We start from the raw sequence: 13,224 nt of genomic DNA, 5'->3' as shown, positions 1-13,224 counted from the left end.
AAAAAAAAGTCTTCTAAGACTTGAAATCTCGGAAGAGGGAAAATTAATTTATTCTTTCCTCTTCTCTATGGCATTGTAATCATTATCCTTGACGAGCCAAGTGCTACCACACAACCCACCATTATAGGTTTATTCAAGTACAGAAGCAATTAGATTTCTGAAGCTAGTTCATGACAGCTTCAACTTACGCCTCGAGTTCTAAGACGCAATAAATAACACAATGTGCTGCATTCCCGTCCCTAGTAAAAGCAGCGGCTTCATATTCAGGGTAGCATATTTCATATCAAGTGCCGACAGGAAGCAGAGCAAATAGAAAATGTGATTTCCTTCAGGCCTACTGATGAGATGGTACACGCAGATCCTCCTTTAGCAAGCGCTGTTAAGATATACTACTACTTGTCGCGCAGCCCTTCTCTAGTATACGCAAATGGGGGCAGATTTCTAAAGTCCATGAGCATCTCTGCACACATTGGCCCCCTTCAAGCTGTTGCAAACATCCAACAGGAGTTACACGCCCATGCTATCTGCAATTTAGACTCACTCACATTTTTGAGGGAAATTGTTGAAGTGCACGTATGTGTTCGCCTGCAAATAAAAACTCTACTAAAGTACAAACTACTCAGATTTAGAAGGCAAAATTCCTCATTCCATTTTGTGCGGTGAGGATAATGAATAATTGTAGTAAATGTGTATTGGTACATTATTGGTGTGGTATAGACCGCAATGACAGCACGACCCGATTAATTTGAGCACATCTTCTTTTAGCTTATAGAGTGCATGGCTACCCTAAGGCTTCTCTGCCCTGTAAGTCAAAACGTGCCCTTGCAGGTCTGCATTAAAGCATGGCATCTATTCTGAGTCGTGAATACCCACAATGCCTCATCTCGCTTCCCCAGTCTCAGGCTTGTCCAACTACTTTGTGCACATCCTTAAGGAGTAAATCCTGATCACGAGTGCTTTTATTTCCGTTCCAGTTCTGCACTCCTGGAGGTCTATGGCCAGCCTAATTGTGGAATTTGTTTTCTATGGATGATATTCCCAGTACTACAATGATGGGGGATTGAATACAGAGTGGCCTTTTACGGTCTACCTTTATGATGTTGAGCGGCCGGACAAGGGAATTGAGGTCTATTGCCCTTTCATGATAGAGGCAGAATGTGTGCCCAATAAATGGCCCCAATGTAAGCATATGCCTTTCTATTCCATATTCAGAGGATAGGAGAGATAACAACTCCATAGCTGGGTATGAATTATGACGTTATTCCGCAGCCTTTTGCCCCACAGGGAATCACAACGCAGTCGTTACAACGTCAGCGTTGTGATTCCGCATACCATTACTCCGCAAGTCGGAACAACAAATTGCGGAGGGGGGCTGGATGTTGAAATAGTACAATTTACTATTCCAACTCCAGTCTGTGCGGACACTACTGAAAGGTGTTGGATTTTAAATCCAACACCTCCTCTCCCCTCCGCAAGTCGTTGTTCCAACTTGCGGAGTAATGGTATGTGGAATCATAACGCAGTCTTTGTAACGACCTCGTTGTGATTCCCTGCTTTGTAAAAGTTTCGGGGTAAACGTTGTTTACCCTGGGTACTGGTGCAGCCATGTCTCTTCAAAATGCATTCCAGTAGTGAATTTTATTCTGGCACACCAGCGCTTGGAATGAAGCTGAAGAAAGTAGTAAAAAAGAAGTGGAAAGGAGTTGATTTCATATTCATAAAATACTGCCTCCATGACTTCGAGGTCAACCCTAAAATGCCACTGAACGGAATGACCCAACATACAATTTGGGCCTAACGCTTGACAACAGACTTTTTCTTTATTTTTAGATTGGTTGGGGGGATCACGCACCAGATTAAAGGTACACTTTTGTTAATCACTTGGCCATGGTTATGTGTGTCAATAACTAGCTATAGGTTTTGGACCAAAAACTGATGCAGTTCCACTCCAGGATATTATGTATCTGATATTATGTTTTAGGAGGTCATGGTTGGTGGTATTTTCCACTTTGTTTCCATTGTATCATTTGGCCACACACGCAATATTCATCAACTGCCGAAGCTGCCTCCAAGCTGTGAGTGGTGACCAGGAAATCACCAAATAAATAGGATGTTCCATCACGGAAGAGGTGTGTCATCCACTACCTTTGCTTGCACCCTAAATGTATTCTTAGCTTAGTTACTCCATTTGTGAGAATTCTTTCAGACAGTATAGTTGTTTTTAGTCTTGGAAGAGATATCGGATATTGTTAACCACTGGGTAAGTATGCAAACCAGGTGGCTTAAATGATGCTTTCTGTTTTAAAATGGGTTTTATTCTAGTCCATAATTTGGCTGAATACACTTGGAGAGGTACAGTAATATGGACATCAATATATGATACCTTTAATTCTATACTTGTAATGGCATTTCATATTTCTCCCAGGGTTCCTAAATTCTTGTATAGGATCTTGCTTTTCTCCAAATTCAGATCTGTAGTGTTCAATATACCTCAGACTTCAGCACCTGATGTTTCAGCTCATTGACTGACTATGCTCGGTAAACCTATAAAAACAATGTACCTTAAGAAGTAAAAAAAAAATGTACTCGTTACTTTTATAACCATTTGCCATTAGTGTGTGTTAAAACAAGCAAGGTGAATACTGGTGGGACATGGTTATCTCAGACTTGTCCATTCTGTACATCAAGGTGTCCTTTCTGTGGGGCCCAGTAATCTCCGGGCACGGAGCAGAACCTTCATGTATTGAGTGGTGCCCTTCGGATCCAGGTTAGGGATGGATCAGAGAAACATGCACTGAATTTACTAGTGATGATTCTTGCAACATATTTATCAACTGTCTTGCGATATTCCAAGGTGGGGTGTTTAATCTTATAACATGTTTATGTGTGAAGTTATTGTATGGTGTAAAATGACTTGCATAAACTGATACAAATAGGCACGCAGGGATTCTGTCAGGGTTTGCAAGTATTGATTGCATTGTATACAACGGAGTGGTGTCCACAAAAGCTAGAATTAACATCACATCACCTTGAACAATTTTAGAACCTAACTTTACCAGTGGTGTTATCAAATATTAATTATAGGTATTGGGGTGTGCTCAAATGATGCACTGCTTGATGATCACTACTAAACGGATCTTGCAACAAGCATTTGGGTTGCTTTTTCCAGCAAATAAGTCTCTGCAATGCCACCTATTCGAAAGATAAAGTGTCTCTAGGAGGACTGCTAAAAGCCAACATTCTATTGACTTGAATTTAAAACAGTTGTTGGATCGCACAGCAGATGGTCTGTTGTTTCTTTTGACAGATTTACATCCACAGATTGCAAGCCATCTAAATATAAAACCCTGCCTGTTGTATTCCTAAACCCTGCGTTAAAAATATACCTTGACCCAAACTTTAAGTCAGTCAGTTGGTATACTAAATTGTGAGCATTACAAATAATGCCTTAAGAAGACAAAAGCACAATAAAACAAATAAAAGCAATCAAATGAAGTACGAGCAGTGCAACAATACGGTATGCAGTCAAAATATCGATATTTAGATATCAATATACAATAATATCGAAGTTTAAATATCGAAGGGACATAATATAGAAGGTAAGTAATATCGATAGATTTAATATCAATATTAGTAATATCGAAGTGTTAAATATCGATGTTAGTAATATCGATGTTAATAATTTCGATGTTACTAATATCGATTTTTAAATTATTTTTGTGTATATTATTATGTATTTATTATGTTTTCAATTTATTTTTATGCAATTTTGTATTTTAGTACTGTAGCGGGTTGTGGGTCTATAGGGGAATTGGGTGGGAAGTAATTTAATTATGTTAAATTAATTATTAATTAGTAGGAATTATAAATACATTTTTAATTAATTGGTAATTATTTTTAATTAATTGGTAATTAGTTTTAATTAATTGATTAATTGATGATTATGTTCTGTAGCGGGCTGTGGGTTTATAGGGGAATAGGGTGGGAAGCAATTTAATTATGTTAAAGTAATTATTAATTAGTAGGAATTATAAATTAATTTTAATTAACTGGTAATTATTTTTAATTAATTGGTAATTAATTTTAATTAATTGATTAATTGATAATTATGTTCTGTAGTGGGTTGTGGGTTTATAGGGGACTAGGGTGGGAAGTAATTTAATTATGTTAAATTAATTATTAATTAGTAGGAATTATAAACAGGGTGGGAAGTAATTTAAATGTAATTAAGTAAAAAAGTTTTTTAATTAATTGTTTTGTTAATTATATAATTGTTAATGAATTTTTAATTGGTAATTAAATATTATTAAATGGTATTTTTTATTAATTTTTGAGTTAAATATATTTTGCTAATCATGTTTTTAATAATTATGTATTGGTATTTGTAAATTGTGTTTATTTATTTAATAGTTAAGTTTTTTATTATTTAAAAAAAAAACATTTATTTATAGGTATGTTATTTTTACCCCTACGCTATCCAACACTTTCCCTACCGTTGCACTCTCTGGAGTGGGAATAGTAATTGTTACTACTACGCTATCCAATACTTTCCCTACTGTTGCACTCTCTGGAGTTGGAATAATAATTTTTACCCCTACGCAATCCAACACTTTCCCTACTGTTACACTCTCTGGAGTTGGAATAGTAATTATTACCCCTACGTAATCCAACACTTTCCCTACTCTTGTACTCTCTGGAGTTGGAATAGTAATTTTTACCCCTACCCTATCCAACACTTTCCCTACTGTTGCACTCTCTGGAGTGGGAATAGTAATTGTTACCCCTACGCTATCCAACACTTTCCCTACTGTTGCACCCTCTGGATTTGGAATAGAAATTGTTACCCCTACGCTATCCAACACTTTCCCTACTGTTGCACTCTCTGGAGTGGGAATAGTAATTTTTACCCATACGCTATCCAAAATGTATTTAATATATTTTATTTGTTTTACATTTTTATTAATTGTTATTTATATTATTATTTGATGTATATAAATTTATTTGTAATTTATTATATTTTCAAGTTATTAAAATCATTTATTCGAGGTATTATTAATGAAGTATATACTATGTATTATATCTTTATTATTATTCGTTTTTATTACATTATTTATTATTTAAATTTAAATATTATAATATATTTTAACTATGTTTATTACATTTATAAGTATTATTTTGTTAATATTCCATGTTTTTTAATTAAAATAAAAACGATATTTTTAAAAAAACGATATTTTTGACATCGATATTATTTTTTCGATATTTTTGTACTTACCTTGTTACAGATAGGATCTCGATATTAATGCAATCGATATTTTTGTTGCGATATTTTGGTAGGTATTTATTTTTGTAGTCGATATTTTGTCATAGATTCCAACAATACATCAATGGTGCAAAAAGAAGCAATAAAAGGAGGTAAACACTAACCATTTACCAATACCCTTAAGTTTCTCCTAATCCTATGAGAGTAGGATATATAAAGAATGTATAACTAATTATAGCATGGCAAAGAATATCAGTGTTAAAACACTGCAGACATTTAAGGCTCAGACGACCCGATTTGGATTTATTAATACTTGAAATTGGGCGTAAAAATTGGACTCAGGGGTAATGTAAAAAATACAAAAAAACATAAAATGGATAAGGGTTTGGTGACTGGTGTTATAGCAATGAACAACAGGGCAGGGAAGAGAACCAAGTGCACTGCTGTGGGAAAGCGGCTAGAAAGTGAACTGTACTGAACCTGAAACTAGTAAAATAAAATATGTGCTCCTGATTGAGGATCCAGGTTAAATATGGTTCAGGGCTTTTGGTGGATGTAATTTCCATATGGTGGCGTACAGTTTCCATAACCTGGGACTTGTTGGCCCTTTTAAAATCCCTTTTAGTTTGAAAGAGGGAGCGAAGTGGGCCTCGAGTTACCAATAATGTCACTAGGTAAGTAGAAAAATCCTGGAACTCTAAGGTCTACAAAGGATTTTCTAATGTAAACTAGCCAGACAATCTTATCTCAGTGATATAATTTAATGCAGTCAGCGAGGACTTGGGGAGAACATTTTGTGAAGGGAGAACTCCAAATTTTAGCCCACAATGACAGTAGTGACATATTGATCACATACTCAATGTAAGGAAGACCAACCTCAGTGTGGGTGATAGTGTTGGCAGGACTTCTAGGGACTGCCAGCAGTCTGGTGAGAGATTTATTTTCGATGGCTTCTAAGTTGCCACAGTCCACATACCCCCAGGCTCCAGCTCTGTAAGTGACCAGGAAACACATTTAGCTTTATATAAAGAACTAAGCTCTTTATTGAGCTTTTGTTTAAGTTTCTTGCAAAATTTGAAAATAGCCCCTCCCTCAGCCAGAAGCTTGTCCCATTTAAAATCGCAATCAAGCATGACCCCAAGATAGTTAAAATGTGTAACTTTGGTAATGGGAATCTCATCAATGGTAAACCTGCGATAATGAATATTTCTAGGGCCATAGGTCATAATGTATAACTTTTTATTATTGACCCTTAGCTTCAAGTCTCCCATAAGCTCATTAAAGAAGTCCGGGAAAAGCTCAAGCCCATTTTCAGTACGTGACAATAACACAGCATTGTCTGCATAAAGGAGTAGTGACACTGACCTGTCCCCTCTTCTAGGCAGGTCCCCCCATTGGGACAGTAGAACTTGGTCCAAAGTATTACTGTAAAAGAGGAATAGAAAGGGGGATAAAATGCACCCCTGTCTTGCCCCCCTATGAAACTTAAAAGGAGACGTACATTCCCCTTCAGCACCATCCCAAACCTGGGCCAGGGTCTCCCAATGTAGGTGCTAAAGGAGACCAATCAGGGAGTTATCTACCCCAGCTCTACTCATCAAGTCCCACAATCTTCCACTGTCCACCAGATTGAACGCAACAGAAAGGTCCATGAAAGCAAGATGTAATGAGCCTCCCTTGGCCTTAGTGTACTTCCACATGAGCTGGAGCAGGTTAAAGGACTGCTCCACTGTGCCCAGGCCCAGTCAACAACCAAACTGCACATCAGACAGGAAACCTTTATCTTCCAATTTCTTAAGAATTAGCCTACCGAAGGTTGGGGGAGTGACACACCTTCATTGCAAATTCCAGGTTAAATAATAGATTATGCTTAGAAATAATCATATTCAGAGCTTCCCCATAGGGGTTGTGGAGGAAATGAGATAAATCCTCCCCTTCTCAATAATTTAAGCCACAGACACCGTCTCCCAGAAGAGGACATTTTGTTAAATTAAAATCTCCCAACCAAATGATAGTCACTCAATAAGGGCAGCTCTCTAAAAAAAATCTGAAATAAAACTATCTAATCCCCAAATCAATTCAACCAGATAATTTGCAAAAAAGTTACAATAAATAATAATCAGAAGGAAGTTCAAGAAACTAGGGAAAATCATTAACAAAGTTTTGATACCAGGGTGTACACTATAGCCCAACAATTGCTACTTTACACAAATTGAGGGACACAAGCACTCCCAACGCTCCCTTCAGGCAACCAAACAAAGAAGGTGTAGCTGGAATGCGGAGAGATTGGAAGGCTTTTGCATAAAAACATTTTAGAGCCCATGCTTCTTGGTAACACACACTGTCGGACTGATAAACAAGTTTTAGCCAATCTGCATTATACAGTTTCTTATCAATTGAAGCTACATTCAATGAAATAAAGTGCAAGCCACCTGGCTGACTTAGAATGTGAAATAGTGTCTAGTGGCAAAGCTCCTGTTGGAGGAACTAGTCTAACTGTAGGCTCAGTTATGTGTTTGAAAACTGACAATGGAGAGTTAGTCATAATCTGAGAGGCCGGAACGCGGTAAAAATTGATTCTCAATCATGTGGAAGCCCAAAGGGTGACTGGGCAGCACAGCTCCTTCCCTGATATACCCACTGGTTTGCCCTGGTGGAAGTGGTGAGCGATAGAAGAAACCGAGGAGCAGTGCACAAATCTTAGCATGACCATTAGCTAGGTAATCCATGTGATGAAGTAAGAAGTATACCAGCCAAGGACTTCTAAAGTTTATGACAAAACAATCTCCTTGAACAGACTTGGTGGCATAGTCAACCCATTAAACCTTTCGAACCATAAGAATGTTATCCACCAGATCATTCCTCCAGCCTCATTTTGACACAAACCAATGGGCGACTCTTCGTGTGAGCAATAGACAATCTTCAGGAGGGCCTTCACTCTGAGGTGTGATGCCTGACAGGACTATAAGATATGGCGTGCTGCCAGCGGAAAATTGCAAGTGAGCCAACCATCTGCAATCAGCGACTTCATACCCCTAGGTTTCAATTGCTGCTGTTTTTCGCTAGGGCTTGTAATGCGCAGTGTTCGCATCATTAAAATGTACCTGTGGTTGGATTGGACATCTGGGCACAGGTCAGCTGGGAGCACTGGGGGACTGATGTTATGGTCTGTGCATTGATTGTGACTGCAGGACAAGCTCTGAATTGTGGAGGTGGGCTAGAATGAGTCATTTGAAGGTTACTTTGAAGATCACACAAATTTTGTATTGTTTCGTTTAAAATGTTAAATTTTGAAAGTACAGCTTGCTGAAATTCATACAGTGTGAGTTCCACTTGATCAAAGAAAGGTTTATAAATGTTCTGTAAAATGTGACTGACATCAGTGTCGGGGGACTGGAAGGGGCTGAATTAGTGATTGAAGTGACAGTTTTGGCACTAAGCTGACTTTGATCACGCTTCCCAGCTCTCAGGTACTGTCACACCTAATCCTATCTCTGTCTACCAGCATTGCACCACTTTGTCTGGGCTATAGATTGCTTTCGGTATCTGATCCTACAATGAGTAAATGCAAAGGAGTAGTGGGTACTCTGGATGCATGCATCGTCAAGCCTGAATCACTGCTCAGCCAAGAGATCGAAATGACAGAGCGTCAACTCTCTTTAGATCCTTTAATATTACAGAGACGCTCGTCATTAGGTATCTTCAATCCGGGTGACGCCCCTCAAACAAGCCTGTCTATCATGCCCTAAAGTTTGTCTTCGACCCTCCCTGCACCAACCTCGGACGCACCTCCTATGGTTGTTTCAAATGGACCAAGTACAGCCACAAGGACACGGGTCTCTAAACCTCTAACTGAGAATAAGGTGAGAGAGTCACCAGTGAAGGGAAGGAGGGGTGCTGGCACTCAAAAACCTAAAGCTATAAAGTGGCTCCGATTTGCCAACTCTGAAGCAACACAAACTGTTAGTACACAGACTGAGGCTGCATTTTCTACATTAAATTATGGCAACACAGGGGATGCTACTCTTGTCAGTGCTGTGTAGACTGCTTTGGAAATTGCATTAGCTCGCATCAAAGAGTTGATAGATAAGAACTTTACCCCTCTTTGGGAACGTTTGGTACACCAGTAAACTGTAATGGATAATTTGAGTGGTAAAAATGTGAATTCACAGTCTGATGTTATTGTAGGGGAGGGCTTGCCAATTCTAACAGATGCCAATCCAAGCCTTAGCCCACCAATTCCAACCCCCACTCTGCACAAAGAGTCTTCTTCTGATAACTCATGTGTAACAGGCCGTGAAGCAAAAGAACTCTTTATGCTGAAACCTAGCTATGAGCAGGGAGACACATGGGATGTATCCCAGGAGCCTAATACGGCAATCCCAGGATCATGCAGTACTTACCCTGCACACTTACATACCGGTACCATGCTAAGTAACCCGAGTAGGAGCACAACAGATAGCCTAAGGAACAACCATTTGAGACCCAATACAGATGTGTTGAGCTTGCCCCGGCCACTTGTCTATATGTACAAGCTTTGGTTGGTGTCCCTGTACTTACAGGGGACCCGAGGGAGTCTTGGGTTGACTTACGTAATAAGAGTGTGGATTGGCTAAAAAAGCATAAAAGGTTTCACCCATCCGACATGAATGAGATCATCATGGCCCATAGAGTTGGGTGGGTTGGTCCATCCCCTAAGAATAGAGACATGACTGTATTGTGATTAACTTTCGTAAGCCCCACATGGTACGTTGCCTATTGAGACTTTGTAAGCAAACATCTAACCAAAGCACTAGCATCTGTGCGTTACCTCTGGGTTGTTTTTTGCAAACCAATACTTAGGCCTATTGTGAATGAGTTTGCCCTCCCCTCTATATCCAATAGGTTTCAGGCCCTAACGGAATTAGACATCCAGGACTGACAACTACCTCCATTAAAACACCAATCATACCCACTGGATAACTTCCAGGTCTCTGCATCCCCCCCGTTGATAAGCTAGACGATCAGCAAGTACTAACTAAGGCCAAGGCCGACACAGAGTTGAGTATTCTGAGTTGGAATGTAGCAGGCCTTTAGTCAAGGCTGGGGGATCCAGACTGGCTACGCCTAGTAAACGAACAGGACATAGTCATGTTCCAAGAGACCTGGGCTACCCAGGAACTACACATCAATGGATTCCAATGTTATAACATTGTAGCTCCTACCCCTAAGTTTGGTCGCCCTTCGGGGGGCCTATCTATTTGGATCAATATAGCTGCTGGCTGCAGTATTAAGGTTCAACCAACCAAAAGTTGTAACTTCCAAGTATTCCTTTTTAAAAAGGAGAGTTTCTTTTTACTTGATTGATTTTTCCCAATGGGAATTTTATCAAGCTTTTCGATTTCATTTCTAACTTAGACTGTCAGCAAGAATCAGCTAAAACCATTGGCATCTTTTTGGGTGGCAAATTTAATGCGAAACAAATAGACACACCACAAAGCACAGGGCTCCTCAATTCCGGCCCAACTTGTTGTAGGGGCTTTAGAGCTGGCTGCATTCTTGAACACATACAACCTCACCAATGTCATGGAAACTGTGGGAGTAACACACACCAATAACCACCCTGAGCCAACATTCAGAGGGAGGGGATGCTCTTTCACCACTGATTTTGTCTTCACTTCCCCCTTTCTCGTAGACTATTCAATGAAAGCAGAAGTCATTGCAATGAGTCATGGGGACCATAGTCCAATTAAAACAGTGTTGAGATTAGCCCCCCGGCCCATGTTTATCTCTGAATGTGGGGCCAGGAATTTGATGCCATCCACCGATAATTTAAGATTGACCTGGCGGGGTATCAACAATAATGAATTGTTTCTGACATTGGCAAAAGCTAATATGCACCTCATAAACTCATGTCTATCAGCCCAGGATCCACATCCTGAAGCTGTTCATGATTTCACCCAACTTTGCCTAGCAATTAAACCCTACTATCAAAGCCCATTCCCCCTGTGAAACGTGGACCTAGATGGTTTGACCACGAGTGCTCTGAGGCAAATAGACAATTGCGCAGAGCCTTGTCATCCAACCCAAGGTGCAACTTAGTTGTGAAATTGGCCAGGCAAGTGTACAAAACTGCGACCATTAGCAGGAAAGGGGAAATCCTAAAAGATCGTTGGGAAGCACTATCCAAAGCCGCTAGCATAAAAAAGGGTAATACATTTTTGACAGCTGTGAAGTACCTGAGAGCCATAGGGCAGCTACTAACCCCCATTAGCTGCACCATCACGAGCAAGTCATGGGAAAACCACTTTGAAAAGATTTATGCTGCCCCCGCACAAGAGGCAGATTATTTTGAGCCTGGGTCACTAACTAGAATACAGATAACTCTGCCTGAGGTGGAGGAAGCCATTCAACAGAGCATGGGCAACAAAGCTCCAGGCCCAGATGGGTTACCCATTGACCTTATTAAATGTAAACCAGATTCTGGGCACCCCTTCATTTAAATGTTTTTAACAATCTAATGCACGCCCGCCACCTAGTACTTGGTCCACAAGTATCATCATTCGGATTTTTAAAAAGGGTGATCACTCCCAACCCAATTGATATAGGCCTATCTACTTAATAGACAACACTCTAAAAATCTTGGGCAGAGTCCTATACAATAAGATATTAGAGTGGACTGAGGAAAGAGGCATTTTAGAGCCCTGTCAATTGGGTTGCCGAAGTAAAGTAAGCACCAATGAACAGTGCCTATATCTTAATCTAATTATGGGCAAATGTACCATAGCGCGGGCTTCGCCAATCTATTTGGCCTTTATGGATTTGGCCACTGCCTTTGACCTTGTCAATAGGTAAAAGCTTTGTAAATCCTTGTGGCCTATGGATTGGATGAGCTCTTGGTGCACTTTTTAGCGCACCTTCACAAAGATCTCAAGGCGCGGGTCAGGATTAGCAGCGGGGATGATGTCACCGGAGCAATTAAAGTAGGTAGGGGGAATTAAACAGTGTTGTGTTCTAGCCCCCCACTCTTTATTATCTATATCAACAGACTGCATAAAACACTTAAATCATTGTCCTGTGATGTCCCTAAAATAAATGGCAAACACTTCCTGTACTACTTTATGCTGATGATGTGGTCCTTATGGGCCTCACTCCTAATTCCTTACGCATTCTAGTGCAGGGTTTTGTTGACCATATGGATAGCCTGGATCTAGGAACTAATATAAAAAAAACTTTATAATGTTGTGTGGACCTATGAAATGCCATCTTAACTTTATATCTGTGGAAGACCAGAAACTGATAAGTACTAGTACTTTTCCCGACCTTGGGTTGGTCTTTGCTGTGAACGGCTCCTGGACTGAACATATGGTTCACTCCAGAAGTAAGTTCTCAAAGGCCTCTAACTCGATTCTCAGTCTCCCATGCCCAAAGAGTACAGGTGCTATTTTAGCCATTTTAATTTTCACACCCAAAGAGAACAGGTGCTATTTTAGCCATTTTAATTTCTTTTCAATCACCCTGTGTAACAACAGCCATGTATGGTGCTGAGGTCTGGGGTATTGCCAAGAGCCACTGTATCCAACAAGAAGAGAATAGATTCTGCAGGAAGCTATAAGGCGTACCAATTTCCACAGCTCAATACATTTGCCACAAGGAACTTAATTTAAATTTCATAGAGGATTTTATTAGGGCTCGCCCTGCCCTTTTCTGGCTTTCCCTATGGAAAAATCTGGCTGCATCTCTAAAGAGAGAGATCATGGGCAACTGTATTGGGTGTGAGAAAGGGAAGGATATCCCATGGCTGTCAGGAGTGTACCGAAGCTTATGTAGTATCAACAAAGGAAGTCTTTTTTTTAAATCCTAGTACAGCTGAGACCCTGCATAAAAATGTCCTTAGGAACGCACTTTATTCACTTTAAAGCATGGAAAGGATTGAAAGGGAATCTAGGAACTCCTCCGTCCTTAGTTATATGACCATCAAA

The 13,224-nt window shown here is 39.8% G+C and overlaps 1 protein-coding gene across 1 annotated transcript in view; it reads right to left on the bottom strand.

Moving 5' to 3' along the window:
- TRHDE (thyrotropin releasing hormone degrading enzyme) overlaps nt 1–13,224 on the bottom strand; it is a 1,998,244-nt gene that overhangs the window by 1,455,060 nt on the left and 529,960 nt on the right. The gene's annotated exons all lie outside the window — the stretch shown is intronic.

This window comes from Lissotriton vulgaris, chromosome 1_1 (genome assembly GCF_964263255.1).
Source record: "Lissotriton vulgaris chromosome 1_1, aLisVul1.2, whole genome shotgun sequence".
NCBI classification, from domain to species: domain Eukaryota; kingdom Metazoa; phylum Chordata; class Amphibia; order Caudata; family Salamandridae; genus Lissotriton; species Lissotriton vulgaris.
The sequence above is the reverse complement of the archived record's forward strand: the minus strand, read 5'-3'. Positions and strand labels throughout refer to the sequence as shown.